Below are 16,639 nucleotides of genomic sequence, written 5' to 3'. Positions count from 1 at the left end.
AATACACCCGCTACTTTCAGCTAACTCCACGCATAGCTCATCTTTGAAAAATGCTCAAAAATGGGAGGGGCACTTTGGGCAGGGAACTGCTCTTTGAATGGCACGGAGATGTAGCCACTGACAGCCGTGTAGACGACCCTGCCTGCGATTCTCCTTCATGCCTGCGATTCTGCACTTATCAGTAACTATATGGAGACTTGCAAGAATCCTCACTTTATTGGTCTGGCAACTTAAATAATCTTACGTTGAACATTATCAATAAATGTTCTAATCATAACTTCCAACTAAGTTTAATTAGGTTAATTTCCTGAGAATGATGGAGCTTACACAGGATTTTTTCTATTAGATATGCGAGTTACTTATTAATAACTGCAATGACCTTTACACAAGATACCACATTCCAGTATACATACAGAGAACATATTTACACATTTTAAAAAAAGAAAAGAGTAATCAAATAATTTTATTCAACTAAACATTGAGTGTATCAATTAGTCCAACTTGTACAAAATCGCAGGACAATTCATTTTGTGGATATGCTTATTTTAAGAAACAATTGCAGACTTCAGTGTGTTATTAATTAAGGGGTTAGTTTCATTTGCCTCTCACTAACAGACACACATCCCTCTGTGGTAATACTATTACATCCACTGTTTCCTGCAGCTCAGCTAAAATGGCCCATGGTGGCATGTTGCCGCTGACAGAAAGGCACCACCATGAGTAAAGTTTCCTGGGGATCTTCTATAAGGTCATCAGAGACATTTTTGGAGTCCTTATGCAAAAAAAAAAAAAAAGAAGAAATAAATTAAAAAAAAAATTGCTATCAAAGGTCTGCTCCATCTACAGGAGCTCAATCAAAATTATCTGGATTCTTAATTTCCTTGATTAATTTGCAAAAAAATCTAAGAGGTGATTTTACGACAACTTGCCCAGAGCATGTCCGCTCACATCATGAATTTCCATGAAAAAAATAATCTCAAATTAGTCCATGTAACCATGCACAATTTCAAAGCTGTGCATTTTTAAAATTATGAATTGTTAAGGTTTGGCTTGTTGGGATCTAAATGTACTAAGTTTGACTGCTTACAGAGTGAATGAGCTGAAATATTAACTGGGTATAAGTGCAACAGTAAAAATATAGTACCTAATAGGGTAAAAAAAATTGCCTAATGGAGCAAAAAAAAAAATAATAATAATAATTGTAGCACTGTTTTGAAAAATTGCATTGTTGTATGAATTCATTTTTACTGATTTTTTTCCTCAATGGAAATGCACATCACTGGACAAGCTGATCCCTAGGTTCTATAGAAAAAGTAAGACAAACTAGTGTGGCATTCTGTCACTAGAAAGTACACATAACTACACTTTGAGACATACAGTAAAGCAGTGCTTTTAAACCCTGCTTATTATCAAGCACTTGGTGAGCTATAGCAGGTATGTTGAAGCAGTGAATATTTGAAATTGTTCAGGACAGGGGTTCCTAAGAAGCAGGATTAACAAAGAGTGCAGTAAAAAGCATTCGAGTATGTAGTGCTGAGATTTACCTTATTTGTCTTTCTGAAAAAAGTTTGGGCCACAGCCTCCGGGTTGCATAAGAACTGGGGAGGCTCTGGATGGCCAACAGGTAGAGCCTCTTGCTGTACAATTTTAGGCAAAGTAATCAGGTGCTGCAAAAATAAGAACACACTGGAAGATGAATGAACAGCTTACTGTTGAGGGGTGATGGATGATTACAGTTTTGCAGTGCATTCATGAACAGTATGCTTTAAAAAGAAAAAAGTGTAAGAATGAAACTGATAGTCATGTGTTGTTTTATAAGTAGAAACTTAATTCAGTACAGAATCTCATGTTCATGTGTTAAAGAGCATGACGTTTGATTACTCTGCTCTGTTAGAGAGTGACTCTGTATTGATTAGATGAGACTGGGAAAAAAAAAGAAAAGGGAGAAGAGAGGAAAAGGGAGAGAGAAGAGTTAGGGCTGTTGTTGTGATTGCGTCCGTACAATATAAAAGTATTAAGAAAGAACTTGTTTGTGTGCTTGAGTTTAGTTCATCCACGCCAACGCCACCTACATTCCAAGCCAAGAATCAAGTCTTACAAAAAGTAGTAAAACCTTACCTGACTACATTTATTTCTTACCTTGTGTTAGAAATTCAGCAAAAAGAGTCAGGAGACTGGAGCTTCGGCGTTGACTGGAGTTTATTTCCACATACAGAGTATGGGTACAGCGTGGTCGATCAACAGTCAATCAGCAGTATCAGGATTCTAGTCTTATTCATGTGCATGCAGACAATCATGCACGGGCACAGCTTGGTCATCAATGTGTCACCAGTCCAATCTGGTCACAAGTCCATTCTATTCTAGCCTGGTCAGCAGTCCAGTCTCCAGTCCAGTCTGATGAATACATGGTCTGACATGATTTAAGTAGAGATACTGGGGGTCAGGGGAGGAAGCAAAGAGGGAGGAGAAGTAGGGGAAGGGGGTCTGGGGTCAGGGGAGACCCCAGGGGTAAGGTGAGGTTGTTCTCACCTCAGGGGGAACAATACAGATAAAACACCAAAAAGCACACAACTGTAAGACAATACAGCTGACACAACAAAAAGACAACATAGGTTAGAGCATAGAAGAAAGCAAATGTGAAAAGACCTATACATTCTCTCAATTCCCCCTTTGATTCTTCCTAATGGAGAATCACAAAACAGTATTATGACTTCAAGGACAAAGCATACGTACAATGAGGAGTCAAGGCAGAAACAAAGTGGCTATAACTGTACAGAACAGGACGATGCCTCCATAACATTATGCCAAAAAGTGTCCAAAGTGTTAATGCAGCCAATGGTTAGAGCTGTTTAATGCTGCTACTTTGCAATGAAAATATTCTTGAAGAACATTGGAGATCTGGAGTCTGTAGGATCTTGAAACTTGAACAGTTTGCTTATTTCCACAGCAGCAGTTGCTTGGGCAGATCATCCTGGAAGTCCACTTTCAACAGCAGGCACTCAGTTCTTCGTAGCTTAGGTGTGCAGTGTCAAGACGTCAACACTGGCTTCAGTTTATCTGTAACACACAAACAAAATATTTGCACAGTAAACTGTTCATCAATGTCGTGAAGATATTCATTCAGAATTAGGTTATCTGCTATCCCTACTATTTGTCCCTCAGAGGGGGCTGGTATGGTTCCACACAGTGTATTGACATCTTCACCTACAGGGGTGGCCCCCAATGGCCTAAAAAACATGGTTCTTTTCTGAGGCTCTGTGCTTCACCCACCCCCTCTCCAGCTGTCCCTGTATTCAATTCTTGGGTGCAGACACAACCTTACAATGGGAAACATGTATCTGTGTTTTCTTTTCTTCACATTTAATGCTTGCATCAGTTATCAGCAGAACCTTAATATGGAGCTTCTCATCTAGATTCTAAAGACTGCTTGCCGGGTTTCCTCACCATGACTCATTGGCCTGAAACTATCATACAGATACCTTCAGCACTGACTTAGTAACACTGTTTAGAAAAACTGCTTTTACTTACTTCTCAAAATTAAAATTCCAACATGAAAAACTAATTTACATTTTTATACCCCTGTGTGACCCAAAGGATGTGTTTGCTTCAAATGCAAGCAAATGCAAGCAATCTGGAGCAACTTTTGCATCTGAATTCAGCCATGTCCAGTTCCCAGCCTGGACTGTAGATGAGTTAGTTACCAGCAGATTGTATAGTGTTTTTAAAAAGGTAGCATAAGGATTGATTCAAGGCCTACTGTAGTTACATAGACCTAAAAAAAAACAAGGCCCAAAGTTGCTGTGGGCAACAAAATTGCATTAATGTGAGGATTTCCCTAATTACTGTACACCAGCACAGTTCAACTATTTTGCCCTAATATCCATTGCTTACAAACAAAAAAATCAAAAGGTGTTTTTACATCTGGCTTAAATAACAACAGAAAGATAGCTCAACACCCAGATAAGATGAAGCATCAGAATAATTAGTTAAAAGCAGGAGCAGACAAAACTATGACTTCTTCTATCACATTCATTACCACAGACAACTGCTCTGTGCCACCCTGTATGGTTCTGATTATCAAAGATAACTGCTCCTTTGAAATTCCCTGAAAAAGGTTTCCTGCTGAGCTTCCCTGTGAAATTGGGGATTTCTTGCTGGGGTCCCATTCACCCTCTCACCTTTTTTATGTATTTCTGCATGCTTTTTACGACAGTGTCTGGCCTGATGACCAAATTTATGGCAGTAGTGACATTCAGATAACTTATCCTTCTTGTTGAAAGTAAAGTTCTGCCTGGAGCTTGGGTTAGAGCTACTCTCTGTGAGTACACATATAGATGCAGGGACATTGCAGAAATCCAAATCAGAGTCTAGACGATCAAGCTCTTTAATCTTAATCTTTAAGATTCTCCCATTTAGTTTTACACCAGTTTGGAACAGCAGTCACTAGTGCTTGCCTAAGGTCTGATCGCAGCGACTCAACAAGTTGTCTAAAATGAGGACCGTCAGTTGTAGAATCAATGTTATCAATGTTGTATTTATCAATACCAGAGTGACACAGGAAAGTTCTTTCACACTGCTCACAGAAATCTGCAGCTGACTCTCCTCTATTCTGTCTGCATTTGGTTATTTGCCCCCAGTCACGACATTTACCGCTGATCCAGTCATTGAAAGCTTTCCAACCCCTTTCAATGTCAATGTTCTCTAGCTTACCTTCCATGTATCTAAGCTTATACTTCCAGTACTGCTTTATTACAAAAAGACATAGCAAATAACAGTGAAGGCTGACGTAAGGACAGGTGGAAGCTCTCGTTGGAAACCAGGAGGAGGCACTTACTATACAGTTTGAGGAATGAATCAGGTGATAAATATTACAATGGATGCTTCTAATCTTAAAGAACAGCCTACTGCCGCACAGTGATAGGACAATTAGATACTAAATACCTTTTAAATCTATTTTTTACTTTGTGCTTCATTTGTTGTTCCTGAAGTGTGACTGAATACATATAATGAGTAAAGAGGTCTTTACAAACAAGCAGGGATGAGGTTCTTTTGCCACATGGTCAAACAGCACATCCATGAGGTTGTTAACGTACCATACAGCTGTTATAAAATATGACCTAATTGTTCATTTGATGAACCAATTACCAACTGAATCTAAATGGAACAAAATTTATAGTGTGAGAAACTCTAATCACTGAAAACTAATTAATTCATGTTCTTTATCTCAGCAAGTAAATGTCACATAACAACCAGACTGACTCTGACAACTGAATCCATGACTTTGCAGTGTTGATAAGCTAAGTTCTTCATCGTCAGAGAGACATGCAACTTTGGCCGCACAATACAGTAAAAAACCAACAAATGTAGATGATGCCATATTGCAGTTTATTTCCATCTGATAAAAAAATGACAAACATTTCGAGTTGGCTCAATTATTCCTGTGTTTTGCAGTGTCAGCTAGGTAACCAGCTAGCTAGCTAGCTAAACATATAACACAAAGTTATGCAGAGCAGTGAGGGCTCCAGGACTGGAGCTGGAACCACAGTTGTACATAATGGCTCGCAAAACTCTTGGATGATTGCGGGTGCTGTGAACTTCATAATTGTTTTCCAGTCCAGCGACTGTATCTTGCACCGAAAGGCTCGTTGTTGTCACAACCAACGTGTTGTGGTGCAAATGCAGGCTACAGCAAGCTAATGTTAGTTTGCTTTCTTCTTTATTTTCAAATGGTTTCAGTTGAGTACTCGACTTTGGTGCGATGACACATCATCCACGCCTATAGCAGAGTTGTGCCAGAGGGACGCTGCAGAGGTGGAAGTGACCACAATAAAAATGTTATTTTTTACAGTTTGGAAAGATGTGTTCAAATTTTAAGCAAGGTTGGCATATTTTATTATTACAGAGCAATGCATTTCAGCTGATAATAAAAAAGGTCTTAGGGTGTAGTTACTCTTTAAGGGCAGCTCCTGAGCCGAGTGGGAAAGAGAGCTAGTTGCTCCACCTCTCCATCACCTCCCCTGCTCCCCAGCTTGGCCACCAGGATCAAACGTGAGGTATAATCTGGCTAAGAATCTAGGGGCCTCTCACGCAGCTCTTAGCGTCCTAGGGCTCAGTCGCTGCCTTCCCGCCCTCTCTCGCATCTGTTGTCAGTGCTCGTGGGTCGGGCAGCTGCCAAAAACATCTAATTAGATCATAACCATCACCATGTTATACTGGCTAATGATGACCTAAAAATTACAGAACAATTTACCAGTAAAAATAAAGTTATAGTCAAAAAAATTGTAAAAACCTAAAATATCCACTTCTTTATTCTAGGTATATGCCTCTAGAACAGGGGTCTTTAATTAAAATTCAATAAGGTCCAGTTAGAGAAAGTTTTCTCAAACAAAGGTCTGGAACATCATAACGTCTAACTTGTATCATGATTCAGTGCCATATACTGTATACTGAAGTAGCCTAGTAGTTATATCAACATCTTATGTAGTCAACAACTGAATGTCAAATCAAATAAAGTCCAATTCAGTAATAGTTCAACAATATTTATTGTCAGTTTTCTCTTTTTAGAGCACACCATGTGAAATAACTTCCCTTGGACTCACTTTCTTCTCCAACTGCTGTGTCTCGCCTCGTCCCTCCCCTGTGTGTGCGTCACTCACTCGAGTCTCAGTGCTCGTTGTAATGCATAGATCTGATTGGCTGAGTAGCATCACATGTGATATGTACAATGCATGCGATTGATCTGTGAGTCTCCCAGGCCGCTAAAGCGGTACTGTGAAGGCTAGAAAAGTTGCGCTGATTAAAATAGGACCACCCTGTCGAAATTAAATAATTCTGCATAGTTTATCGGTTATAGGTCCAGGTCTGCATAGGACAGCGTCTGGGTCCGGACCTGGACCGCGGTCCACCTATTAGTGACCTCTGCTCTAGAAGCTTGTAAATTTAATTACAACCCCTGTATCAAAAAAGTTGGGATGCTGTGTAAAATGTAAATAAAAGTAGAAAGCAAAGATAAAATAAAAACTTTTAGACCCATATTTTATTCACAATAGAACATATCAGGTGTTGAAAGTGAGACATTTTACCATTTCATGAAAAACATTAACTCATTCAGAACTTGATGGAAGCAACACATCTCAAAAAAACTTGGGACGGGGCAACAAAAGGCTGGAAAAGTAAGTGGTACTAATAAAAAAAACAGCTGGAGGTGCAATTTGCAACTAACTCACATGCCTGGGTATAAAAAGAGCATTTTAGAGAGGCTCAGTCTCTCAGAAGCAAAGATGGGCAGAGCTTCACCAATCTGTGAAAAACTGCATCTAAAAATTTTGGAACTATTTCAAAAAAATGTTCTTCAATGTATCAAAAGATTCAGAGAATCTGGAGAAATTCCTGTATGCAAGGGATATGGCCGACGGTCAGTATTGGATGCTCATAATCTTCGGGCTCTCAGGTGACACTGCATTAAAAACAGGCATGATTCTGTACTGGAAATCACTGCATGGCTCAGAAACACTTCCAGAAATTAATGTCTGTGAACACACTTTACCATGCAATCTACAAATGCAAGTTAAAACTGTATCATGCAAAGAAGAAGCCATATGTTAACATGATCCAGAAACACCGCCGTCTTCTCTAGGCCAAAGCTTATTTGGAATGGACTGGGGCAAAATGGAAAACTGTTCTGTGATCAGATGAATCATAATTTGAAATTATTTTTGGAAACCACGGATACTGTGTCCTGCAGACTCAAGAGGAGAGGGACCATCCAGCTTGTTGTCAGTGCACAGTTCAAAAGCCTGCATCTCTGATACTATGGGGTTGCATGAGTACCTATGGTGTGGGCACCTTACACTTCTGGAAAGGCACTTTCCAGCAATGCTGAATAGTATATAGAGGTTTTAGAGCAACATATGCTCCCATCCAGACAATGTCTCTTTTAGGGAAGGCCTTGCATATGTCAGCAAGACAATGCTAAACCACATACTGCATCCGTCACAACAGCATGGCTTCGTAGAAGAAGAGTCCAGGTGCTGGACTGGCCTGCCTGCAGTCCAGACCTTTCACCAATAGAAAACATCATGAAATGAAAAATCCGACAAAGAAAACCCAGGACTCTTGAGCAGCTAGAATCCTACATCAGACAAGAATGGGACAGACTGTTGTTAAAAGAGGAGGGGATGCTACACAATGGTAGACATGACCCTGTCCCAACTTTTTTGAGAATGCATTGCTGCCATCAAGTTCTACACGAGTTAATGTTTTTCATGAAATAGTAAAATGTCTCACTTTCAACATCTGATTTGTGTTCTATGTTCTACTGTGAATACAATATGGGTCTATGAGATTTGCAACTTATTGCATCCTGCTTTTATTTACATTTATTTAAATTTTAAAAAGCATTACAACTTTTTTGGAATTGGGGTTGTAAAGCAATACATACCATCCAGAGCACCTCCATATTGCCCTTAAAGAAAGCAAAAGACGGCAAATTACAGATATGTTAATGTGGCATTAATTCTGCATTTCATTCATTTAGTCAGGACATGTTAGCATTAACTTAGGGTGTGGGGCACAGTAATATTACACTACACTGTCCAATTAAAAGATTCATATTCATATAGATACACTTCATTATCTATATATGAAGTAACACCACCAGGTGAATAAAACATTTTCACCTATAGAACCTGAACCAGTTTTTTTTGAGGCTTGTAACATACAAACAACAAAATATATGAATATTCAGGTATTGAGACATTTTTTCATACTATCATTTTGCAGAACTGTAAAGGAAATCAAAGAAAAACATGGCATGGAGTACATTTTCCTTTAGGTATGCACTCATGAGGCAGACAAATGTCACTGTCTTAGGACAGAAACATTATTTAACCACTTAAAATCCCAGGCTTATTACATACAAAAGCTTATTTTGCAGTAACTTCAGGGACTGGCTGAGCAATTCTTAGGTTATAGAAGTGTGATATAAAAAATAGCTTTGTTATAAACAAATTGTTTTTTTTATGCAAAAGGGAGTAGAAAGAAATGATTGCGCACAAATTCAACTAAATGTATTTACTAGTGATAATAGGAAACAGTTAACATCTAACACTTCAAAAACTGTCATTAACTGCAAGTATTATTTGAAACATCTCTTTGCATCTTTTGCTGTCTTTGCTCTCTACTGGAATCAGTACAGGTTCCATGGTATTTGTAAAGGTTGTCAGAGGATCTGGGAATGGTGGCATTAGTATAGGAGGCTGGAATGCAAAAGCTGCAGGCTGCAGTGTAGGGGACTGTAAGGCTGATGGTGCAGGAGGTTGAACCTCTAGAGGCTGTGGGGCTGATGATGCAGGAAGCTTAAGTACTTGAGGCTGTAGGGCTGATGGTGCTGGAGGCTGTAGGGCTGATGGTGCTGGAGGCTGTAGGGCTGGAGGCTGTAGGGCTGATGGTGCAAGTACATAACACTGTAGAGCTGACAGTGTAGGAGTCTGATTGTGCAGATGTCTGAGGCTGCAAGGCTGACCGTGCAGGTGTCTGAGACAGTAGAGCTGACTACAGTTGTCTGATGCTGCAGGTAAGATAGTTTAGCAGTGTGCAATGCAGTAGGTTGTAAAGCTGAAGACTGTAGGGTTCAGAAAGCTGTACTGCAGAAGTCTGCAGTGTAGGGGGCTGAAGAGCTAGAGGGTTGTAGACCCAAAGGCTGCAGTGCTGAAGGTTGTAGGGCTGATAAGGCAGGTGCAGGAGACTGTAATATAGGAGGCTATAGGGCAGAAGGTAGAACTGATTGTACAGGTGCATTACACTTTAGTACAACTGGCTGTGGGGCTAAAGGTTCACATGGTATTGTCACTGATGGTATTGTCACTGATGGTATTGTCACAAAAGAACAGTACTACCTGTAGGCTTCGATACCAGTAAGGTTTGATACAAAAAAATACTGACATTGATAACAATGCTAATCTCGTTTCCAGGACAATATTTTTGGCCACTTTAAAATCCAAAAAAATATAGAGAGTACGCCACAAAAATTTTCTTTAAAGTGTTTTTAATTGGTTTTGTTGCACATATTGTAAGAAAATGGTTTAAATTAAAAGCCTTGTAAGGTTAAACTTCCTTAGGGTGTGTTAACAGTATTAAATGAAAGGGTTTTTTTCAGAATTATGTATTAGCCATTGGTTATACAGGGGACCAAATTGAACTAACTGAAACTGAACTAAAAGAGCTGCGTAGGCCCTTTAAGAGCTCTGCTGGCAAAGGGGGGAGGAGTCACTGGGACGGGTGACTGGAACCAGGAAGAGGAAGGAGAGAAAATGTTTGGCGATGGGGAAGTGAAGGTGGTGATGTGTTTGGGGTAAAAGGAGCAGTGCATCCCAAAGCCAACCACTCTACATGGGAACTTATGCCCTCAGCTGAGGATTCATCAAAAGGAGCAAGACAAGGGCATGGAGGAACTAGAGGGTGGATTTCCTCTGACTGTCTTGGGAGTAATTTGACGTCAGGCCTGCACCGCCAGTAAGATCTGTCCTGGATTTTTTCTTTTTTCAGTTTGCTGCAATGCATTGCTAAGGACTTGTGGGATTTCTGATTTTTTGGGGCTTTGGGTTTGGACTTTGTGGACTTTGGTTGATTTTGATGGACACTGGTTACATATTGTGTATATAGGGGTTGTATATGTGCATGTGTTTGTCCCAGTATTGTAAATCTCTGATATTTTGATTCAGTATAACTTCAAAAGGATTGATTTTGTCTCTCCTGTTTGGGCTTAATTGCAAACTCTTCTACTCTTATACTTGGAGTGTATTGTTCTCGAACTTCAGTAACTATTTTCTTGGTTGAGATTGACAAGGGGATTGTTATAGAGTGGGGGCCCATATGGGGATATACACTGCAAGAGAATTTGAGTTGTGAGTTGCAGATAGCCCAGTTTGTGAGGTTTAAATGAAAATGCAAATGGCTGACACTCAAGAGCCTGAATCAGAGGAGGGCCAGGATGTAACTACAGCTATCAGACCTGGACCCTTTGTAACATTCAGGAAACCTGTTGCAGAAATTTCCTCTCTTTTAAGTGAAATGTACATTCATGACTCAAATGTTTTTAATATGGAAGATACAACAGTCACAGACATTATTAACCGCCGTGTAATACAAGAGGTAAAAGAATCTGTTAATAGCCTCCAAAACCGGGTTGATACCTTAGAGGGGGATTTTAGAGCTTCAGTAGAGAGTGCAGTGAATAGAGAGCACAGCCTTAGAGAATATGTGGATCAAAAGTTTGAGGACTTTGAGCTGCTTTTAAAAAGTTCTCTAAAAAAATTAGAGCAGGGGGTAGTTGAATGTCTGTTGCGCAGAGATGAACAATGGAAAAGGGAGATTGGCAAACTAAGGTGCTCTAGCACCCCTATGGGTCAAAACTCCTTTTATTATCCATCTTCTAATGTTAGTAACATCATGACGCCCTCTTCTGGTAATGTGTCTGGACGCCCTCTTCTGGTAATGTGTCTGGCCCCCCTACTTTCGTTGCTAAGCCTCCTGTTCGCTTAGATTTTCCGACCTTTGGGGAATCTCATGATACTCCTGCTGTGTTAAGCTTTATTAAGCAGTGTGAAAACTTTTTATCACTAAGGCCCTTGTCCGATGCTGAACTCATAGCCACGTTGTCAACAGTCCTAAAACAATCTGCAAAGAGCTGGTGGTTGGCAGAGAAGACAAAGATTATTAACTGGACTGAATTTAAGCACTCCTTTTTGTCTGCATTTTTGCCCACTGATTACTTGACTGAGGTGGAGGAGCAGCTGTGTGTTAGTGTTCAGGCCCCTGACCAAAGCATAAGAGACTTATGACTACAGGGCACTGTGCTTAAAATGGAAGCCTGACATGACAGAAGTCAAATTGGTCAGGTGTATCATGAACAACTGCAATCCAGCCTTAGTCAGTAGTTTAAGAGGGACAGTCCATACTGTGAAACAACTAGTCAAAGTTGGGTCCATGGTAGAGCATGACTGGGTTGAAAAGAAGGACTACTGGGCCAGAATGAATAGCCGGGCTTCTAGTGACAAGACCAAAAAGAAACAGAACAGCAAAAGCTCCAGTAATGTCAATCTGGAACACAGGGGCCAACACAGTCACCATGTGGCCTTAGCTAAAGCAGCATCTCCACACCTGCTAGTTGTTCCTATTGAAACACGGGGGCCCCAAGGAGAAGCTGTGCTGGATACGGGTTGCACCTACACATTGATGCAGAGTAGTCTTTGGCAAAAGATAGCCAGGGTTGGAGAGACTCTGAGTACAGGGAATCTTTTGTGTTGGCAGATGGCAAATCACACTGGGCCGAAGGAAAGACACAACTGGCATACACCTGGCATGGTGCCATCTGGACCTTGGAGACTGCTCTCCATGTTATTTGACCTGGTCAGTATCAGCGGAATCAAGAAAGGCCGTGAATTTATATGTGGCTAAGGCTCCTCCTCTCTCCATCAAGGCAACTGTTGCATCTGAAACCCATTAGGCCCATGAAGCTCTGTTGAGATCTCATCCACCATAGATGCGGGTGCTGTTTCAAACCTGGCCCTCAGTGTGTTCTTCAAAATTAGGAAGGATCACCGTAACCCAGCATCATATATATACTAGTGATGAGATTCCAGTTTGTGCTATAGGGTATCCCCACTGAAAAGAAACATCATAGAGGAGCATGTGAACATGTTGGAAGAGGACATCACAGAGCGATCTTAGTCTGCTTGGGCTTCGCCTGTGGTGCTGGTGGGAAAACCAGATGGATCCTACCACTTCTGTGTCGATTACAGAAAACTGAATGCCAAGACACCCCAAGATGCATACCAAATGCCATTGATTCATGATATTCTGGAATCTTTACATGGGGCAGGCCAAGGCAGCCTTTATTACACCTGTAGGCCTCTACAATTTTAAATCTATGCCTTTTGGTTTAAAAAATGCAGGGGCAACCTTCCAGCACCTTATGGAAACAGTATTGGGGGAATTACGGGGCCACATATGCTTCATATACATTGACATCATTGTCTCCCCTAACCGTGAGTAGCATTTAAAAGACCTCCACGCTGTATTCTTCAAACTGCAGGCTGCAAACCTCACTCTGAACTTGAAAAAGTGCCACTTCTTACAAACTCAGCTTAAGTTTTTGGGACATATTGTCTCAGGAAGGGGGGTGGAGATTGATGAAGAGAAAACCCAGACTGTGACTAATTATCCTATCCCGCGAGACATCAAGTCCTTGCAAAGGTTCTTGGGTCTTGTGGGATGGTATCACAAATTCATCCCTCACTTTGCAGACCTTGCTGCACCTTTGAACCATCTGAAGCGAAAGGCAGTTGAGTGGGCATGGACAGAGGAATGACAGAAGAGTTTTGATCAGATAAAGCAGGCCTTGAAAACTCCTCCTGTTCTGGCCCAGCCTGACCTAACTCAGCCCTTCCAGGTACATACTGACACCAGTAACATAGGGCTAGGAGCAATTCTGACCCAGGAGACTTCAGAGGGGGAGAGAGTTGTTGCATATGCCTCCAGAGCACTCCGTGGGGCAGAACACAACTACTCTAAATCGGAAAAGGAGTGCCTAGCAGTGGTTTGGGCCATAGAGAAAATGCCAATGTACCATGGATTTTTTAATTTAATGAAAAATTCATTTACAGCCACACACTGCTAACATGCCATCATTAAAAGGCTATAGTACTGTTACCTTTATTCAGTGTTATGGCTTCAAATTAGCTGAAAAATGCATACTGAATTGTTTAGGACTCGAAGATTAGGACTATTGACTTGGGACTCAACTTGAGACTCACCTGTACTGACTCGGGACTTGAATCGAGACTCGACTATCTTGACTTGGGACTTGAGTGTCAAGATTTGAGACTTACTTGTTACTTGCAACTTAGTGACTTGTTCCGACCTCTGACTCAAGGTGAAGTTTGGAGGTGAGAGCATCATAGTACGTGGCTGCATTTCTGCACACAGTACTGGGGCATTACATATTAATGAAGCAAACATGAATGGAGCAATGTACCAGGACATATTAAAGGAAAATTTCATCTCACCAGACAAGGAACTGAATCTGGCAACAACAGAGACGTTTAAGCAAGAAATGACTCCAAACATAAAAAATAACTCGACTGGCTGCTAAGAATAGAAGATCAAGGTGCTTACATGGCCTAGCCAGCTTGAATCCTATTTTGGTTGACCATTTTGAAAGTCCATCAGAGGCACCCTCTTTACCTTGGGGAATTGAAGATGGTTTATGTAAACATAATGCTGCAAAAGCCTAATTATTTCTTACTGTAAATGTGTCAAAGCTGTAACTTCTAATAGCGGCAACAAAGAATTAATGTTATTCATTTGTACTGTCATCTAATTTAACAATAAAAACAATAAAAACCAATAACTGAATACTTGTTTCCCCTCACTCTATCATATCCACTTACTTTTAATTTTAAAAAAGCTGCTTTCAGTCTGTGGAGCATGTCGGTCATCCTTCTTACTGTTTGTAATGTGAGATGCATCGGTCATCTTCCTTTACTGAAATTATCAATTCTTTTGCAGGCCAGTGGGGGACATAACAGACGTTTCTTAAGGTTGTTTTTTTCAAATGGGAATAATCAACCTATCAATCGTTTCTTTGCATGATCATGTTCTTTTCCTGCAGTTTGACAAAAAGTCAGTGGTAGATTAAAAATAAAACAATTTAAGAACAATAGTTTGATTGCTAACATAATCACACTAAATATAGTTTACAAAAGATAGAGAAGAGGAAGGGATAAAAGATAGATAGAAACGTCATAGCTGTTGTGCCATTTACTAGACCCATTAAAAAAGAACTAAATTTCTTCGTTAAGCAGTCCTTGAGTTACTGATCCTAGAGGAGTAATAGGAAGAATAATAACAAGAAAAAGCCTAGGAATAGCAATAAATAATAAGAAGATGCCCAATAATAACAATGCAGTGCTTTGCTTCACAGGTGCTGTAATAATAACAACAATAACAAATAAGTGATAAGTAAAGGTGATGGGTACTCCAAAGAACCCCTCTGTAATTTAAAATCGCTTGGTGGGAGTGTTGCTGTTTTCTCCACTCTAATCTTGCTAGTCTCTTGCTGTTTTTTGTTTTATCTTTTTAAATATGAATTAATAACTAATTATTATTAATTATTAGTCAGAAAAAGTCACAACAATGGGCTTTCAGATCATCAAGACACTTTTGGAAAGGACTCAAACCAGCCAATGAAGCAACAAGTATCAGTGTGACAGACAGCAAGCTATTGCTTTGTTTAGAGAGCAACATGTTCAGCTATGCCTCGTTCTTCATCACTAGTGACACCAGCATTACTAGCTTTGTTTGTGAGAAGTGTAAGTTAGTCTCTGTCTTGATGGAGAAGATTATGCAGTTAGAGGTGCATCCGGAAATCAGAAAAGAGCAGGGCTAGTCAGCAGGGCTCAGACTTGCTGTTAGAAACTATAGATGCCTCAGGGAGAGTTAGCACACCCTTACCTCTGGGAGCAGAGCCCTCACAGTGGGCAAATGAATGGTGTCTCTGCGGCATAGTCACAATGCTAAAGCTAATGCTAAAGCTTCCCCACACAAGCAGCTCTTCTGTCCCATTCACACCTCCAAAAGGTTTGCCGGTACCAGTAGCAGTAGCAGTTAGCTGTGCACCAGGAGCCGGGGTGCCAGACAGAGGGAACCTGAAGCTGCTAGCTAGCCGTAGGTATACTAGGATAGTCCTAGTATGTACTAATGATGTTCATCTCTGGCAGTCACGAATAAATAAGAATGATAAAAGGTGTGCAAATTAGCCCAGACAACATCCGAGGTCATAAATGACTATGCCCTGGCCCCATCCCAGTTTGACAAGGCACCAAAATCTACAGCAGGTTATGGTTGCTAAACTGCTGGTTGTGCTCAGAACACAATGTGGACTGTAGATAGATGGGTAATGAGGGTAAGACTGGTCTTTCGGATTTGGGATGGTGTCCACCCCTCATTTCTTGAGGCATAGTCTTATTTCTTGAGGCATAGTCCCTCAGTGTAGGACAGTCAGTTGCTGACCAACCAGGGCTAAGGCCAGGCAGCAGATAGACAGGCTTAACCGATCGTCTGTGAGCTGCCTTGAGACGCCACAAAGGTCCCACCCAATTGAGACTTTGTCTGTTTCCTGAATCAAACAAAATTTCAGAAAAGGTTTTCAAAATTTCAAAAGGTTTTTTCTAATCTAATCAGTATCAGACTAGCCCAACCAATTTGCAAAAACAGCGACTTTGGTCCAAAACTAGGACTGCTGAATGTAAGACCTCTTACATCTAAGGCTGTCGTTGTAAATGAACTTATTAGTTATCGTGATTTTGATGCTCTGTTTCCTACAGAAGCGTGGATCAGATCTGAAGAGTACTTTGCCCGGAATGAAGCCAACCCCACAGGTTACAGTTACGTACATACCCTATGTTTATATGGCTGAGGTGGCTGCATAGTAACCATTTATACAAATGCTTTAGGCATTAATCAGAAAGCAGACTACACATTCTCTTCTTTTGAAATTCTTTTTCTTAATGTAATTGATTGAGCAGCAAATAAGACTTAATTTTTACTAATTACAATCTATAGGCCACCAAGGGCGTAT

Source organism: Colossoma macropomum, unplaced genomic scaffold (genome assembly GCF_904425465.1).
Source record: "Colossoma macropomum unplaced genomic scaffold, Colossoma_macropomum, whole genome shotgun sequence".
In the NCBI taxonomy this organism is placed as follows: Eukaryota; Metazoa; Chordata; class Actinopteri; order Characiformes; family Serrasalmidae; genus Colossoma; species Colossoma macropomum.
This window is presented reverse-complemented; position numbering follows the sequence as displayed.